The sequence below is a fragment of the Anser anser genome (genome assembly GCF_964211835.1).
Source record: "Anser anser genome assembly, chromosome: 1".
NCBI classification, from domain to species: Eukaryota; Metazoa; Chordata; class Aves; order Anseriformes; family Anatidae; genus Anser; species Anser anser.
This window is the reverse complement of record NC_139720.1, coordinates 65,554,700-65,567,303: the sequence shown is the minus strand read 5'-3', so window position 1 is coordinate 65,567,303 and position 12,604 is coordinate 65,554,700. Positions and strand designations below refer to the sequence as shown.

The following is a 12,604-nucleotide window of genomic DNA, read 5'->3' as shown; positions in this document are numbered from 1 at the left end:
TGTATGAAGCTCAACTGTATCCTGAAAGAACAAGGCAGCGGGAAAGAGAGAATCAGTTCTCACATGCCTGAATTTCTGCAGTCCTGCCTGCTGAGATAACAGCTATTAAGAAATCCACTCCTGTGGACAGATAGAGAGGAAGACAATAACCGCATATGGTTAGCCTAACGTTAATACTTGTTTCCTGTTCTGTTGTGGGTTTGTGTTACTGACTTGTGGTATTCACAAACAAGTAGCACAAGAAGACTTTCTTTAGAAGAAAAATATCGAAGGTTACTCCAAGACTATTGTTATTTCATAGCTGAATTCCATCTGGATGGTAATCAAGAGTCAGTAATCAGCTACATTCATTTAGGACATTTTAGATATTTGTATCAAATGTGTTCATTTCTGAATACATTGAATACAAACATAAATTTCTGGGCATGGAGACATTTACCAGGTGCTAAATCTCCAAAATAAATGTTGGGAGGAGTACCTCTTACTGAGTCAGTCAGTTGATCAACCAATCCAGGACAAGAGACAACATCTGGTCTAAAAGTGAAATGAAAAGAGGAAAATGAATGGTGCTTATTTTAGTCAGACAAGTAGAACTTCCTCAGAAGTTGTAAATAAATTTCTAAAGGAAAGAATGTGCAAGGAAAAAAAAATCAAGCTGTCTGGACAGCACATAAAACTTCAAGAAAGCGATTATAAAAAGCAAATGCTATACCAAGATGAGTTTCCCTTCAGTGTATGCAAATAGAGGCATCAGGTAAGCAGAGAAACTATCCAGCAAGGCTCGTCTCACAGCGAGGTAGGTAGAGGTATTCAGCGCAGGAGCTGGATGTCCTTTGAAGGAGGTGTGGGGTGGACGAACTTTGAGATCCAACTTTGGGATAAATAAATTAAGAAGCTTTCTCTTCCATTTCTGTGTTGCTCTTTCATAAGCCATTTGTAATGGTGCACTTTCATGTTTATTCACAGCGTTTATTAACTGTTAACCAAGCATATTTGAATGGTGTCTTCAAGATAGCTTAGTTACAGGACTTTTATAACTCCATGGCTGCAAGAAATTTGTAAACAGACCATTCTTTTAAGTAGTGTTCGGCCTTTAGCACGCTGCTCTGAGCACCCAAGCAATGACAACACACTCTCAGAGAACATGAATGGACTAAGTTGAGAGCTGGAAGAAACATCTTCCCGTGAGCAGTAGTAACAGCAAAGGCTCTCCAGCATGGAATGAAGCACTGAAGAACTTATCTAGAGACCAAAATTTTTTGAAAGCTCTTCAGATTGCAACATTCTTTCATTCATGTGCAAAGATGCTGTCCTAAAACAGTTTTCACAATTACTTGGATGAAGCTAACAGATCCACGTTCTTGAGACCTATTTTAAAACGATACAGAGAAGTACTTTCAGAACAACAACGGACAGGCCCAGAAACCCAAAAAAAACCTTACCACATCACATTCCTACTAATATGTGTATGCTTTCCTGTCATTCATAAAGATTCAAGAAAGGAGCCTCTCTGCAATTCTGAAGCAATCCTACTAAAATCTTGAGTAAACATACCATATGATGCAGATTTTCCATCTTTGGCCAGATTCCCTGCACTGCAAGTTCCTGAAAAGGAACTTGCTTTTATGAACATCATTCAAGACATCAGCGTGAATATATGGAAGTTCCAAATCCATGAGTACCCCAGAAAAGCCAGTACAGCTGAAATCACATTAGACACAACCTGTGTTACCTTCTGCAACACTGTGGGGCTTGCAGAAGGAGAGATACATTAGCTGATCAGACCCACAGAACAGAGATAAACTCAAGACAATCCTGGAAGAAAAATCAATATTATTCTCCTGGAATTGAAAGAAGCTGATCTCAGGTCTTCCCTAGTTAGCAAATGGAAAAAAAAATATCACCCAGTGAAAAGCATTCTGAATGCCTCAGTCATGATGTATCACTTAAAATGTCTCATTGTACAACTAGGATAACGACTGTTCCCTGCAAGCAGATTGCCAACTGCTAGTCCCCATTTTAGATATACGAGAAGCTAGTGAACCAAAGCCCAAAAACGTTGTAAGAGAGGGAACTGGAAATTATAATTTACTGAAAATGTTTTAGCCATCACCTGCAAATGATGCTTTATGACAGAGAGAAACGTCTGGCATGTTTCCCACACTCCTTGTATCTTAAGAATATTTATGCAAGAGAAGCATCTTTAGCAGACCAACAGTCCCATGTAATATAACTTGACCTAGCAGGAGGTTTAATTGCCTATTACTCTGACACCAGTTAAAAATAGTACCCTTCATACAATGTGATTCAGACTGTGTGGATGGGAGGGGTCCCTGAAAAGGGAGGGTGAAAAAGAAGCCGGATGTTATATGCATGACTCTCAGTATCCAGCAAACAGGGATCCAAAATAAAGGCATTTCAGCCAGACACATGACTAACCAAAAGTGACTACCGATGGTAGACAGAGATTGAGGCAGAATGAATCATACGCTTCTCAATGAACACACAAAATATGCCAATGAGAGAACACAAACTGAGTATGTGGCTGAGCTATAACTCGTAGCCTGTACATAAAGATCACGAAAGATGACATTTAGATACACTGCAATATCTGCCCAACATTTAAGAGGCTAAAGTAGGAGACAAAGTCGGCTTCTCTATGCAGTCAGCTGCATAGCAGTATCTGCCCCGTCTAGAACTTGAACTGCCTCACAAGACCAAGCCCTCAGTAAGCGCTTATATATGAAGAGCTTTCACAGCAGGGGAATCTTCCAGGAGTGCTTTGAGTTGATCCCATTGAAAATAAGTACAAACAGTCTGAAGAGCTTCATGTTTTACAGTCCTACACAGGATAATGTTAGAAGAGCATGTTCCTCCTCCATTCTTAACACATCTCGTCCCTTACAGTCCATACTGTCAGACTTGCAAACCTAGTGAACTCCCTGTAATCTCACCACTGCAACAAAATAATTCAAGGACACGTGAAAATAGAAAATGTGTTTCGATGCCAGGATTTAATCACACCAATCCACTCAAGACCATATGGAAGCAAGAATATCCCACAGGGAAAAAGCCAGTTTCCGCATGGTCAGCTTGTCTGGTGAGGCACACTGTTTAGAGGAAAGGTGCGGAGTATTTGTCAGAGCAGCATGGAGGGGCAGAGGGCAGATTTCTGCACAGACTTTGAGGTAACTAGAATGCACTAACCACTTGCTACAAAAGATCCACAAGAACTGAAAACACACATGACAAGGGATACAGACATCCCCCTAAGTCCTGGGCACACAAGAAAGATGGTCTTTATCATTTAATAAAGCCATAAACTCAAGTAGGAACAACCTGACACAGAACACCAAGTGATTCTTTGACTCACCTCTTAGACTTGCTCCTGTACAGGAAGAGATATGAAAGACTGATGGCTGAAGCAGCAAGCTCACCACCCAAAGAATCAAGAACAGAAGTGGAGAAGGCTCAGTGGTTTGTGACCAGTGGCCCAGCAACCAAACAATGGAAACTATAAACTCATGCCAGTGCCCGTCTCCTTTACTGATGATATTTAGTACAAGAGTTGCACAGCAGCAAACAGCCTGGCATTAGGAACATGACTGTTGAGAAAGAGAATTTCTTTCTCTAGCTTATGAGATTCCAGGAATAGAACTGCACTGCTGGTAAACCTGGTATCTACTCTCTTGGCCTGTGCCTCCAGGCAGAAAATGTAGAGGCCTACATTTGGCCAGGAAGTTTTTTTGTATATTTTCAACACCTGTATCAGTTCACTTAAGATGACTGGAGGAAAAGATGTTAGAAGGTAGTAGAAGACTCCAATGAAATAGGCATGGTTTTGTGAAAGGAAAACCCCAGTGCTTTAGAGCAGAGGATAGTCTAGAAGTAGAAGGCAGATCACATGCAATTGGAGGCCATTATTTGGCAAAAGTAGCAGCTTTGTACTTTCTATTATCCTCCCTCTATATCACTCATAAATGAAGCTGATTCTTTCAGGATGCAAGGGACCTTCCCTCGATGCCACAGGTCTTGGGAACAAGACTATATGGAGACACCATCAAAGGACTAACTTCATGCTAGACTTGCCAGTTGTGGTCTACAGATTGGAGGAGAAATCAGAGTTGAATGGTTATGTAGACCTCAAACATTCAAGATCGTTCTGGTTCAAGGCCAAAGCTGATGCATGTGTGCTGCAAATAACTACGTAGTGTCCCCTCCTTTCCATGAAAGGTATTAGACTTGATGCCTTTGTAAAACAAAGGTTTTCTCAGGGATATGGTCCTCCAAGAAAAAAAGAAGTATTTGTAAAGCAAAGAGAAAAAATGACTTAGAAACAGGTAAAAGGCATGAAAGTAGAGTCTATGTGATGCCAGCTGTTGGTCAGCCCTGTGCCGCTAAAGATACCGTGTCAACTGCTAGCAATATTTCTTTTATACCTTACAGATACATAGAAATGTTGATCAGTGTCTAATTCACCTCCCACTTAAAGCAGGGTTAGTAGCAACACTAGATCAGGTCAGCTCCTCTCAAATCTTTACCATCATTAATAGGTTGTGCCATAAAAACATGAATTAGAAACTTCATGTATATATCAAGCAATCATTGACATATACCAATAGATTTTTCCTTCTAGCTTGTTTAAATAGAAAATAATTTGTATAGCATTTGTGCATAATCAGTCAAAAATATCAGTCTGTATCATATACACAAGCAGTATTTCAAGCTAGAATTCCAAATCCTGTATATGTGCTACATGTATATATATAATAATACTGAGCACAGTTTATATCTGTTCAACAATAACTTTTCAACGTCACCATAAAAAATATAAGCTCTATCCTACAGACTTGTATTACAAAAGCATATAGCATAGCACAACTGCCTCTGTCTTAGAAAAGCAAGAATTCTCAGAGATCTTCAAGAGTATTAAAGTAGCAAAACTTTACAGTACTGAGTTTTCAGACTCAATTACTTTCCTGCCTTGGTATTTTTCACAATTTATTTTGATTAAAACTAAACCAAGGCAAGAAAAGGCAGTGAAGATAATACATGCATCAGTGTTCATAAATCCCTAGCAACAGGGCTAAGTCCAATTCTTCCCCCTCAAATAAGAAAAAAACAGTTTATAAAGATTTACGCCTTCAAGACCACAATAATGCTGCACTTTTCACCAAAGATCAATAATACCACATCTTTCAATGCACCATCTCCTGCTTTTGTAAAAGCCTCTGCACTCCCTCAGGCAACCTCATTTCCTTTTCTATTTATCTGTTTGGAACACTGGCCAACTTCTATGCAATGGAAAACAGAAACCAGCTTAGCAAAAGACAGGTTTAACCAACCTAACAGGCAACAGCTGGAATGAAAAACAAAAAAAAAAGAAAAGGAAAAGAAAAAAATACTTTAGTTTACTAGAATAATGGTTAGCAATGTTGGGATTTGTAGAAACGTATGGTCACATAAACCAAGACAGTGCAAAATGGAAGTTATAAAAGCTTCAATATATCAAGACTTAAAACACTCTAAAAGACATCAGAAAGGATCTTTGCTTTCCTTCCATTAAAATTTAAGGTTTCTTGTTACAGATTAATGTAATGTGTTGAAGACCTTGCTGCTCCCTCCCTCTCCTCATAAATTGCTCTTCAAGAAGTGTTTTCAGACAGCGAGTGAACAAATTATGTTTGTATTGTGGCACAGTAGATTAACTTGAAGGGAATCTAGCAGGCCAGGCTGTACACAGCTATTTTTACAATAGCTATTTAGAAGAGCTTACTTCAAATTATCAGCTTTTTAAAAAATCTGGCAGCCCAGGACCAAAAGTACAAATGCAATGAAACTGGTCTCAAGTCAGCTGCTTACTAATCAAGGGTCAACAGTCTCTCTGCATAAATCCCATCAGGTGCAAGTTAATTAGTAAGCAGTAAGCAATTAAAAACACATACAAAATACCATTCTGTCCTGAGAAGGGTCTGACTCCACCACCACTGCGACCCTGAAGACACTGTTTTTTTCAGAGTTCAGAGCATTTCTTTTGTGAGACACTTCTTACCTTTGGAAGCTGATATATCCACTGATTGCAAATTTGTAGCAGTCATGGCTATTAGTAATGCCACATAGATAAAGCATTTGGGACTGCTTCCTTAGTCTTTTTAGTATCTATTGCTTTGCCTACATGCCCCTTCAAGAAGTTCTTTTACTCTTCAACTGTTTCTCATATACGAGACTAAACAAAATTCACATATATATGTGAATAAAAATATGTGGATAAAAGATATCGTTAGAGAACTTTTATTTCTAAGAAAATGATGTTCCAGCGCATGTTATATTTCCAGTCCTTCGATTAGACAGGTATTTTTTCTGAGTCAAGACAGAAACTGAACACCTTAACTTCTAACCTCATCCCTGAGGTATGAAGCTTCATTTCTTCCACAGCTTATGCAAAAGAAGTAGCAGTTAAAAGAAATATTCAATTTTTTCCACCAACAGAAATGACAAGAGGACTTTACTGGGACTCATTTGCTTGTGAGCACTAACTTGGTATTACTGCCTGCGGTATTTTTGAGTCAAGCTGATTCTGTGAGATTAAGTACTTGGCTGACAGGATTTTTTACTTTAATTTAAAAAAAAAAAAAAAGAACAACTCATAGTTTAAATTTTAACCTCAGCAAACTAGCCTGAATTCCAGAAGCTGCATACTCCTACAAATACAAAAAAGGACACTACCATTTTCTTTGCAAATAGACCTTCTGAAATGTAGTTACTGAGGCTGCCTGGCATTGCAGGTGCTAGCTAAAGAGCCTACCACTCAGACTACCACTTCAGTGGTAAACAAGGAAAATGCCTGTACATAGAAAAAAAAAAAAAAAGGCAGAACAAACATTAATTTGTTCATGAATTCAAAATGCCCTTCATAGCCAAATCACACAAACTCAGTGGAGACCACATGCCCTGAAGATCTCATTCAAAAGCCACACAACTCAATGCACATCTCCTTTTCTCTTCTGCTCCCTTACAGGGTTAGAGATACACATCAGGATAGGAAGGAAAGCTTTAGGTTTATCTCCAACTTACCAAACTAAGAAGGTAACAGCTAAAGACTTTGTATGTTTTGTTTAATATTTAGTTCTGTAATAGGAATTGAAGTGTAATATCACTAATTGGACTGTATTTTAAAATTCACAAGCATATTCTAAAACTCAAATAAACCAAAGATGTATCTAGCACGTGAAATCTAGGCCTCAGTGTAAACAGTCATATTTACCTACATATCCATTATTTTCTGCTGTTTTTGTTAATTACTGCCATTGACAAGCATGTCCCTTGTAATTTTCTACCACATTAGCAGAGGAAAGATGAGACAAAAAAAACATCAACTTTTAGGTCACTCAGCCATGTTCACCAGGCAAAAGTATTGGAACAAACACTAAAAACTTAAAATAATGCAGTTAGACCTCTGAAACACCAGTATGACGTAACAGTTTGTCAGTGGGTACCTACATTTATCCAGACCTGACAAGCACCCTGATTCATCCATATCTGTGGAACATAATTCGATTACGTTGTTATAAACTTACATTCTACCACTCTACATTGAGTTCCTCCCAGAGAAAGATATATTTAAAGACAAAAAAGTCTCTGCTAAAATTCAAATCAAGCTTTTGCAATCATGCAGCACTATTTTACAGCACTGAAATGTAATTTCAGAGGCTGAAAATTTGCTAGCTGAAAGAGGCACTCCTTTCCAGTTAAACACTTGCATCAGTCTAAGAGATCAATCTGTTCTCTAGACTGTATTGAACAAATTCCCTTAGAAAAGCCTCTGCTCAGGCTATGTAGTACTGAAAAAAATACTGTGGCTTTGTGAATTAGTAAACAATAGCAGTTTGAAGCTCACACATTTACTTTTTCTGCTGCTTTGAGTATAAATTCCTGTATGTTACCTCTTAGAGTCTGAAGGTTTTATACAATAAATCATGTCAATAATTTTTCATTACTGATAAACCTAATATTGAAGATTTTTAACTTTTAAGTCTTGAGCAGCAAAATTCATACTTAAAGAAATACAGAATTAATAAGTCAGTGGGAGCTAGACATGTATATCCACAAAGTTGCCTGAGATTGACTTCCGTAGAGGTATCTGAAGAATATTCCAGATATAACAGAGCAGAGAATATCCTTTTAGCCACATATTTTAAATTATTATTATGGGAGATGCAAAATGTTTACTAAACCAGAAAATGGCACCATTATTTTTTTAAGCGCTTATATATGCCACCAAGGTGATTAAACGAGGTACCATAAGTTCTCTGTATATTTGAGACTTAAAATAATACCTGAAAATTATTTACTACATAAGTTATTCTTCTTACAATATATTTTAAAAGATTTAGAACAATATTCACTAGTATATTGCTTATTTTCAAGATAGTCAAATTCTACACAAGATTTTTTTTTCCTTTTTAAACCACAGAGGTCTCTAAATTCAAACCACAAAGCTACATAGTTTAGCTAAATAAAGCATATAACAACATATTATTTACACTGATAAACCATCAAAAATGAAAGTAATTGCAATAAAGCTACTATTACTCTAGAATATAACATCTAGATCACAAGATACTGTAGAGCAGTTTCTCAGTACTGAAGTGCCAGTTATGTCTCCAACCCCTATCAAAGGCACGACTTTGCTCAGTTACTGACTAGTCAATTAAGAGCTAAGAAAAGTATTATTTGTGGATACTACTAATTTGTCAACTAGATTCTGCAACAGCTTCTCAGATATTTCTCTGCTTCTCTACAAGGTCAATAAAATTACAAAAGGTGTGGAGAAGGTGTGTAGAGAATGAGAAAAACTATTCATTTGTTTTTTGCAGTAAGAGAAATAAATATCGTATAAAATTGTTAGCCAGTAGGTTACAAAACATACCCAATGGGATGAAATAAGTACTGTGGTACACATTGTCACATGATATCAGAAATTTACACAAGTTCATTCATGACAACCAGTAACGGCAATATTTACCTAAGCACAAAATACACAAAATGAAGATAAAATGGGTAGACTTTTTAAGCTACTTATAAACGTTTCTTTCTATGGCTAAAGATGACTCAAGAACTATAAGCTACATAAGTGATAAGAAAACAGTAATTTCTAAGATAAAATAACTGCAGTATCCAGATCTGCTAACCCAGTTATCTAAGGTGTATGTGTATGCACATATATATAAATAAATATATATATGTAAAGTTTATAAAGTTCCTAATGAGTCACCAAATGTTTACCAGCATATTAGAGGAAAAAGATTAATAATGACAGTAGTTAAATGCATATTCATGTTGGAATATGGCTATTATACTAAAATCAGCTACTGAAGACATTAACACAAAAAGAATAATAATATCATTTGTTAAATCAGTAGCCAATTAATTACTTTCTTACAAAAGCATCAAAGGATTCATTAAGCATGAACATGAAAGGTACAGAGAAATCCAGATCTGGCTTAACATGATTTATTTCCATATTATTTTGTTCACTTAAAAAAATCCATTAAATTACTAACAAATTATTTAGCAGTTTGTTTTTCAGGACAGGGAGGTTTTAGGCTGCTTTTCAGAGACCAATTCATTATTCTTTATACATGTCCAAATTCCGCCTTTTCATATTTGCTTGATTATAGCACCTTATTCCATGACTTACTCGCCATGATATTGTTTGCAGCAAAACCACTCCTATATAGCCTTAGTCAGGCAGGCAAAAAGCACCAAAAGTATTTTAGAAACAGAACCCAAGAGTTCAGCCACTAAGGAGTTCTTCAAAAAGGCATTAGATTGAGGAAGCAATCCAGACTTACACAGAACTACAAGAACGCTGAAGGCAGCATTAGCTTCTAATGAGGAAGCACTTATCACCAGTTATTCGTAATATTTAGCCCAGCACTCCCTTTTCCACATTCCTGGGATGTTATGGGCTAGCCAGCAATACACGCAGCTCCGATCACAACTGCAGTGTGTGCAGGTGTCAAGGTGCTGGCAGCAGGGGAGCTGCAGGCGGGAAGGAGGCCAGAGGCTGCCCTGCGCCCGATGCAGTCGGTTACAGTGGCTCTGAGGTGGACCCACTGCAGGGCACAGCTGAGCCCATCAGCCAAACGCAGCAGGCACCTTGGTGAAACCGTATTTAAGAAAGGGCCGAAAATGCCGCATGGAGAGCGAAGGTAGAGAACAATAGAAGAAGTGAGAGAATAGGCAGGTCAGAGGAGGAGCTCCATGCTGCAGCAGGTACACCCTAAAGAGACTGAAGCCCATGGAGAACCCATACTGGGACACATGAAAAGGGTGGGAAGGAAGGAGCAGCAGAGAGAAACTGCTCTGTCCTGGCCCCAACCCCTGACTGCCCCCTGCCTTGCTGAAGGCATTGAGTATAGTCTGAGGTGGCAACAAGCAGGGCAGAGAGGTGACTGGGGTAGTGAATTGGAGACCAGAAGCGGGGGAGGAGAGGTGTCTGGAGTGAAGCTGAGCCTGGGAAAGGAAGTCAGATGTCTTTCCCCAAGTACTTTAATGTTTGCCTTTTTTTGTTCCCCAGTAATTAAATATTTATGTTAATTTGCAACAAATTAAGTTAAATTCCCCACGTCGAGTCTGTTTTACCAGTGACAGCGATTGGTTAGTGATTTCCCTGTCTTTATTTCAACCCACAAGCTTTATTGCTCCTTGTCTCCCTATTTTCTCCCTGTCCCACTGGAGCGGAGGACCAAGAAGGCAGCTGTGTGGGTGCCTGGCTGCTAGCCAGAGCCAACCCACCACAGTAACATTATAACAAGGTAATGCTAAAATGCCACAGCAACTATACCATTTCAACCGAGTTCTACATCTCTGAAACCTACTATCCTTAAAATCACGTTACTTGATTACCAAATGTATAGCCACTAAAGATCAGCTTTACTTCAGTTGGGAAACAGTACCAGATAATGGTCATACTTGTGCTCGCTTTCTGAGAAATCTTTGTTTCCCTGAACCATGACTCCAAAAAGATGCCTAAAGATTTAAATTCCAATTTCTTCACAGTTAACGCAGCATAAGCTGCAGAGAAAAGATATGCATGTGGTAAAGTGCCTATGACAAACATCGCCAAAAAATGTTCAAAACACTAGTGAACAAATCTGTCTAAACTGACTAGTTAGAGTAAATAATGAACAGCAATCAGGCAGCTCTCTATTTCCACTGGTTTGGCATAAGCATGAACCTGCAACAAAAACACAAAATCATTTCTAAATTTCTTTAATAGTTTTATGATTTGTGGAATCAGAAACTATAATTAAAAAAGCCAGAGCAAAATTCTACCAAACTGAAGGGTCACCTGCTTAGCACCTACACAAAGCATTATCGACATAAGGATGATTTTAACTTCTACATAATCCAAATATTAATATTGTTGTTAATATTGTATTATAATTATTAATTAATATTGTAATTATTAATATTGTAATTATTAATATTGTATTATAAATATTGATGTTTACTAGTCTTTACTAGTGGTCTTTGTGTATAGTCACACCGTGGGTATCCATACATCACTAAAACTGAAGATCGAGAGTTTTATCAGATAGTGCCTCGAAAGTGAGCACCCACATTCTGAGAGCACAGATATGTAGAACCATAAAGTATTATGGGCTGAAAGGGACGCTTGAAGTTTATCTAATCCAATATCCTGCTCAAAGCAGGGCAATGAAATCCATTTGCACGGCAGCTTGCCCAATCAAGCTCTGAATGTCTCCAAGATCAGATATGCTGGTTAGCCTCTTAGAGTGTTTAATTACTCTAATGGTGAAAACTGCTGTTCCTTTTCTGTTGCACACCTCTGAGAAGTCTGCCTCCATCATCTTCATACTTCCCCATTGGGTAGCTGAAGACCACAAAAAGATGCCCAGAGCCTTATTTTCTCCAGACTGAGCAAATTCAGTTCTTTCAGGCTCTCATGTGCCCTACAGTTCCCTAATCATTTTGGCTACCTGGTTGACTCGCTCCAGAACACCACATTCCTTGCTGTAGCGCGAAGCAGAAAACTGGATATAGTACTCCAGATGTGGTCTCAAGTGCTGAATAGAAGCAGTAATTGCTTCCCTGAATCAGCTGACCATACTCTTGCTAATACAAAACAGCATACAGCTGGCCTTCTTCACCACAAGGGCACACTACTGCTCTACATTCACTTTGATGTCTACCCGGACCCACAGGCCCCTCATCAGGACTTTGTAGCCAGTCAACCCCAGATCATCTGAGTGGATGGGGTTTTTCCCATTCCATGTGCAGTACTTTGCACTCACCTTTATGAAACTTTGTAAGGTTTCTGCCATTCCATTCTTCCAGCCTTATGAGGTCCCTCCAAGTAGCAGTGCTGCCCTTTGATATAGCAACTGCTCCCCATAATGTGGCATCTGCAAATATGCAGAAAGTACACTCATCCTATTACTTAGGTCATTGATACAGACACTGAACAATACTGACCCAAGAATACTGCTAGTAACCAGACATCAGTCAGATTTTGTGTTGTTGCTGACCACCCTTTGAGCCTGGCAGCCCAGCCATGGAAGCGCACTCATTTGGT

The 12,604-nt window shown here is 38.5% G+C and overlaps 1 protein-coding gene across 17 annotated transcripts in view; it reads right to left on the bottom strand.

Moving 5' to 3' along the window:
- ERC1 (ELKS/RAB6-interacting/CAST family member 1) overlaps window positions 1-12,604 on the bottom strand; it is a 308,495-nt gene that overhangs the window by 262,796 nt on the left and 33,095 nt on the right. Inside the window, exon 1 of one of the 17 annotated variants that reach the window (XM_083819807.1) lies at window positions 9,855-10,152. The exons of the other annotated variants lie outside the window; for them this stretch is intronic. The gene's annotated coding sequence lies outside the window, so the exon portion shown is untranslated. Of the gene's footprint in view, window positions 1-9,854; window positions 10,153-12,604 lie in introns of those variants that run through there. 17 annotated transcript variants of the gene reach the window in all.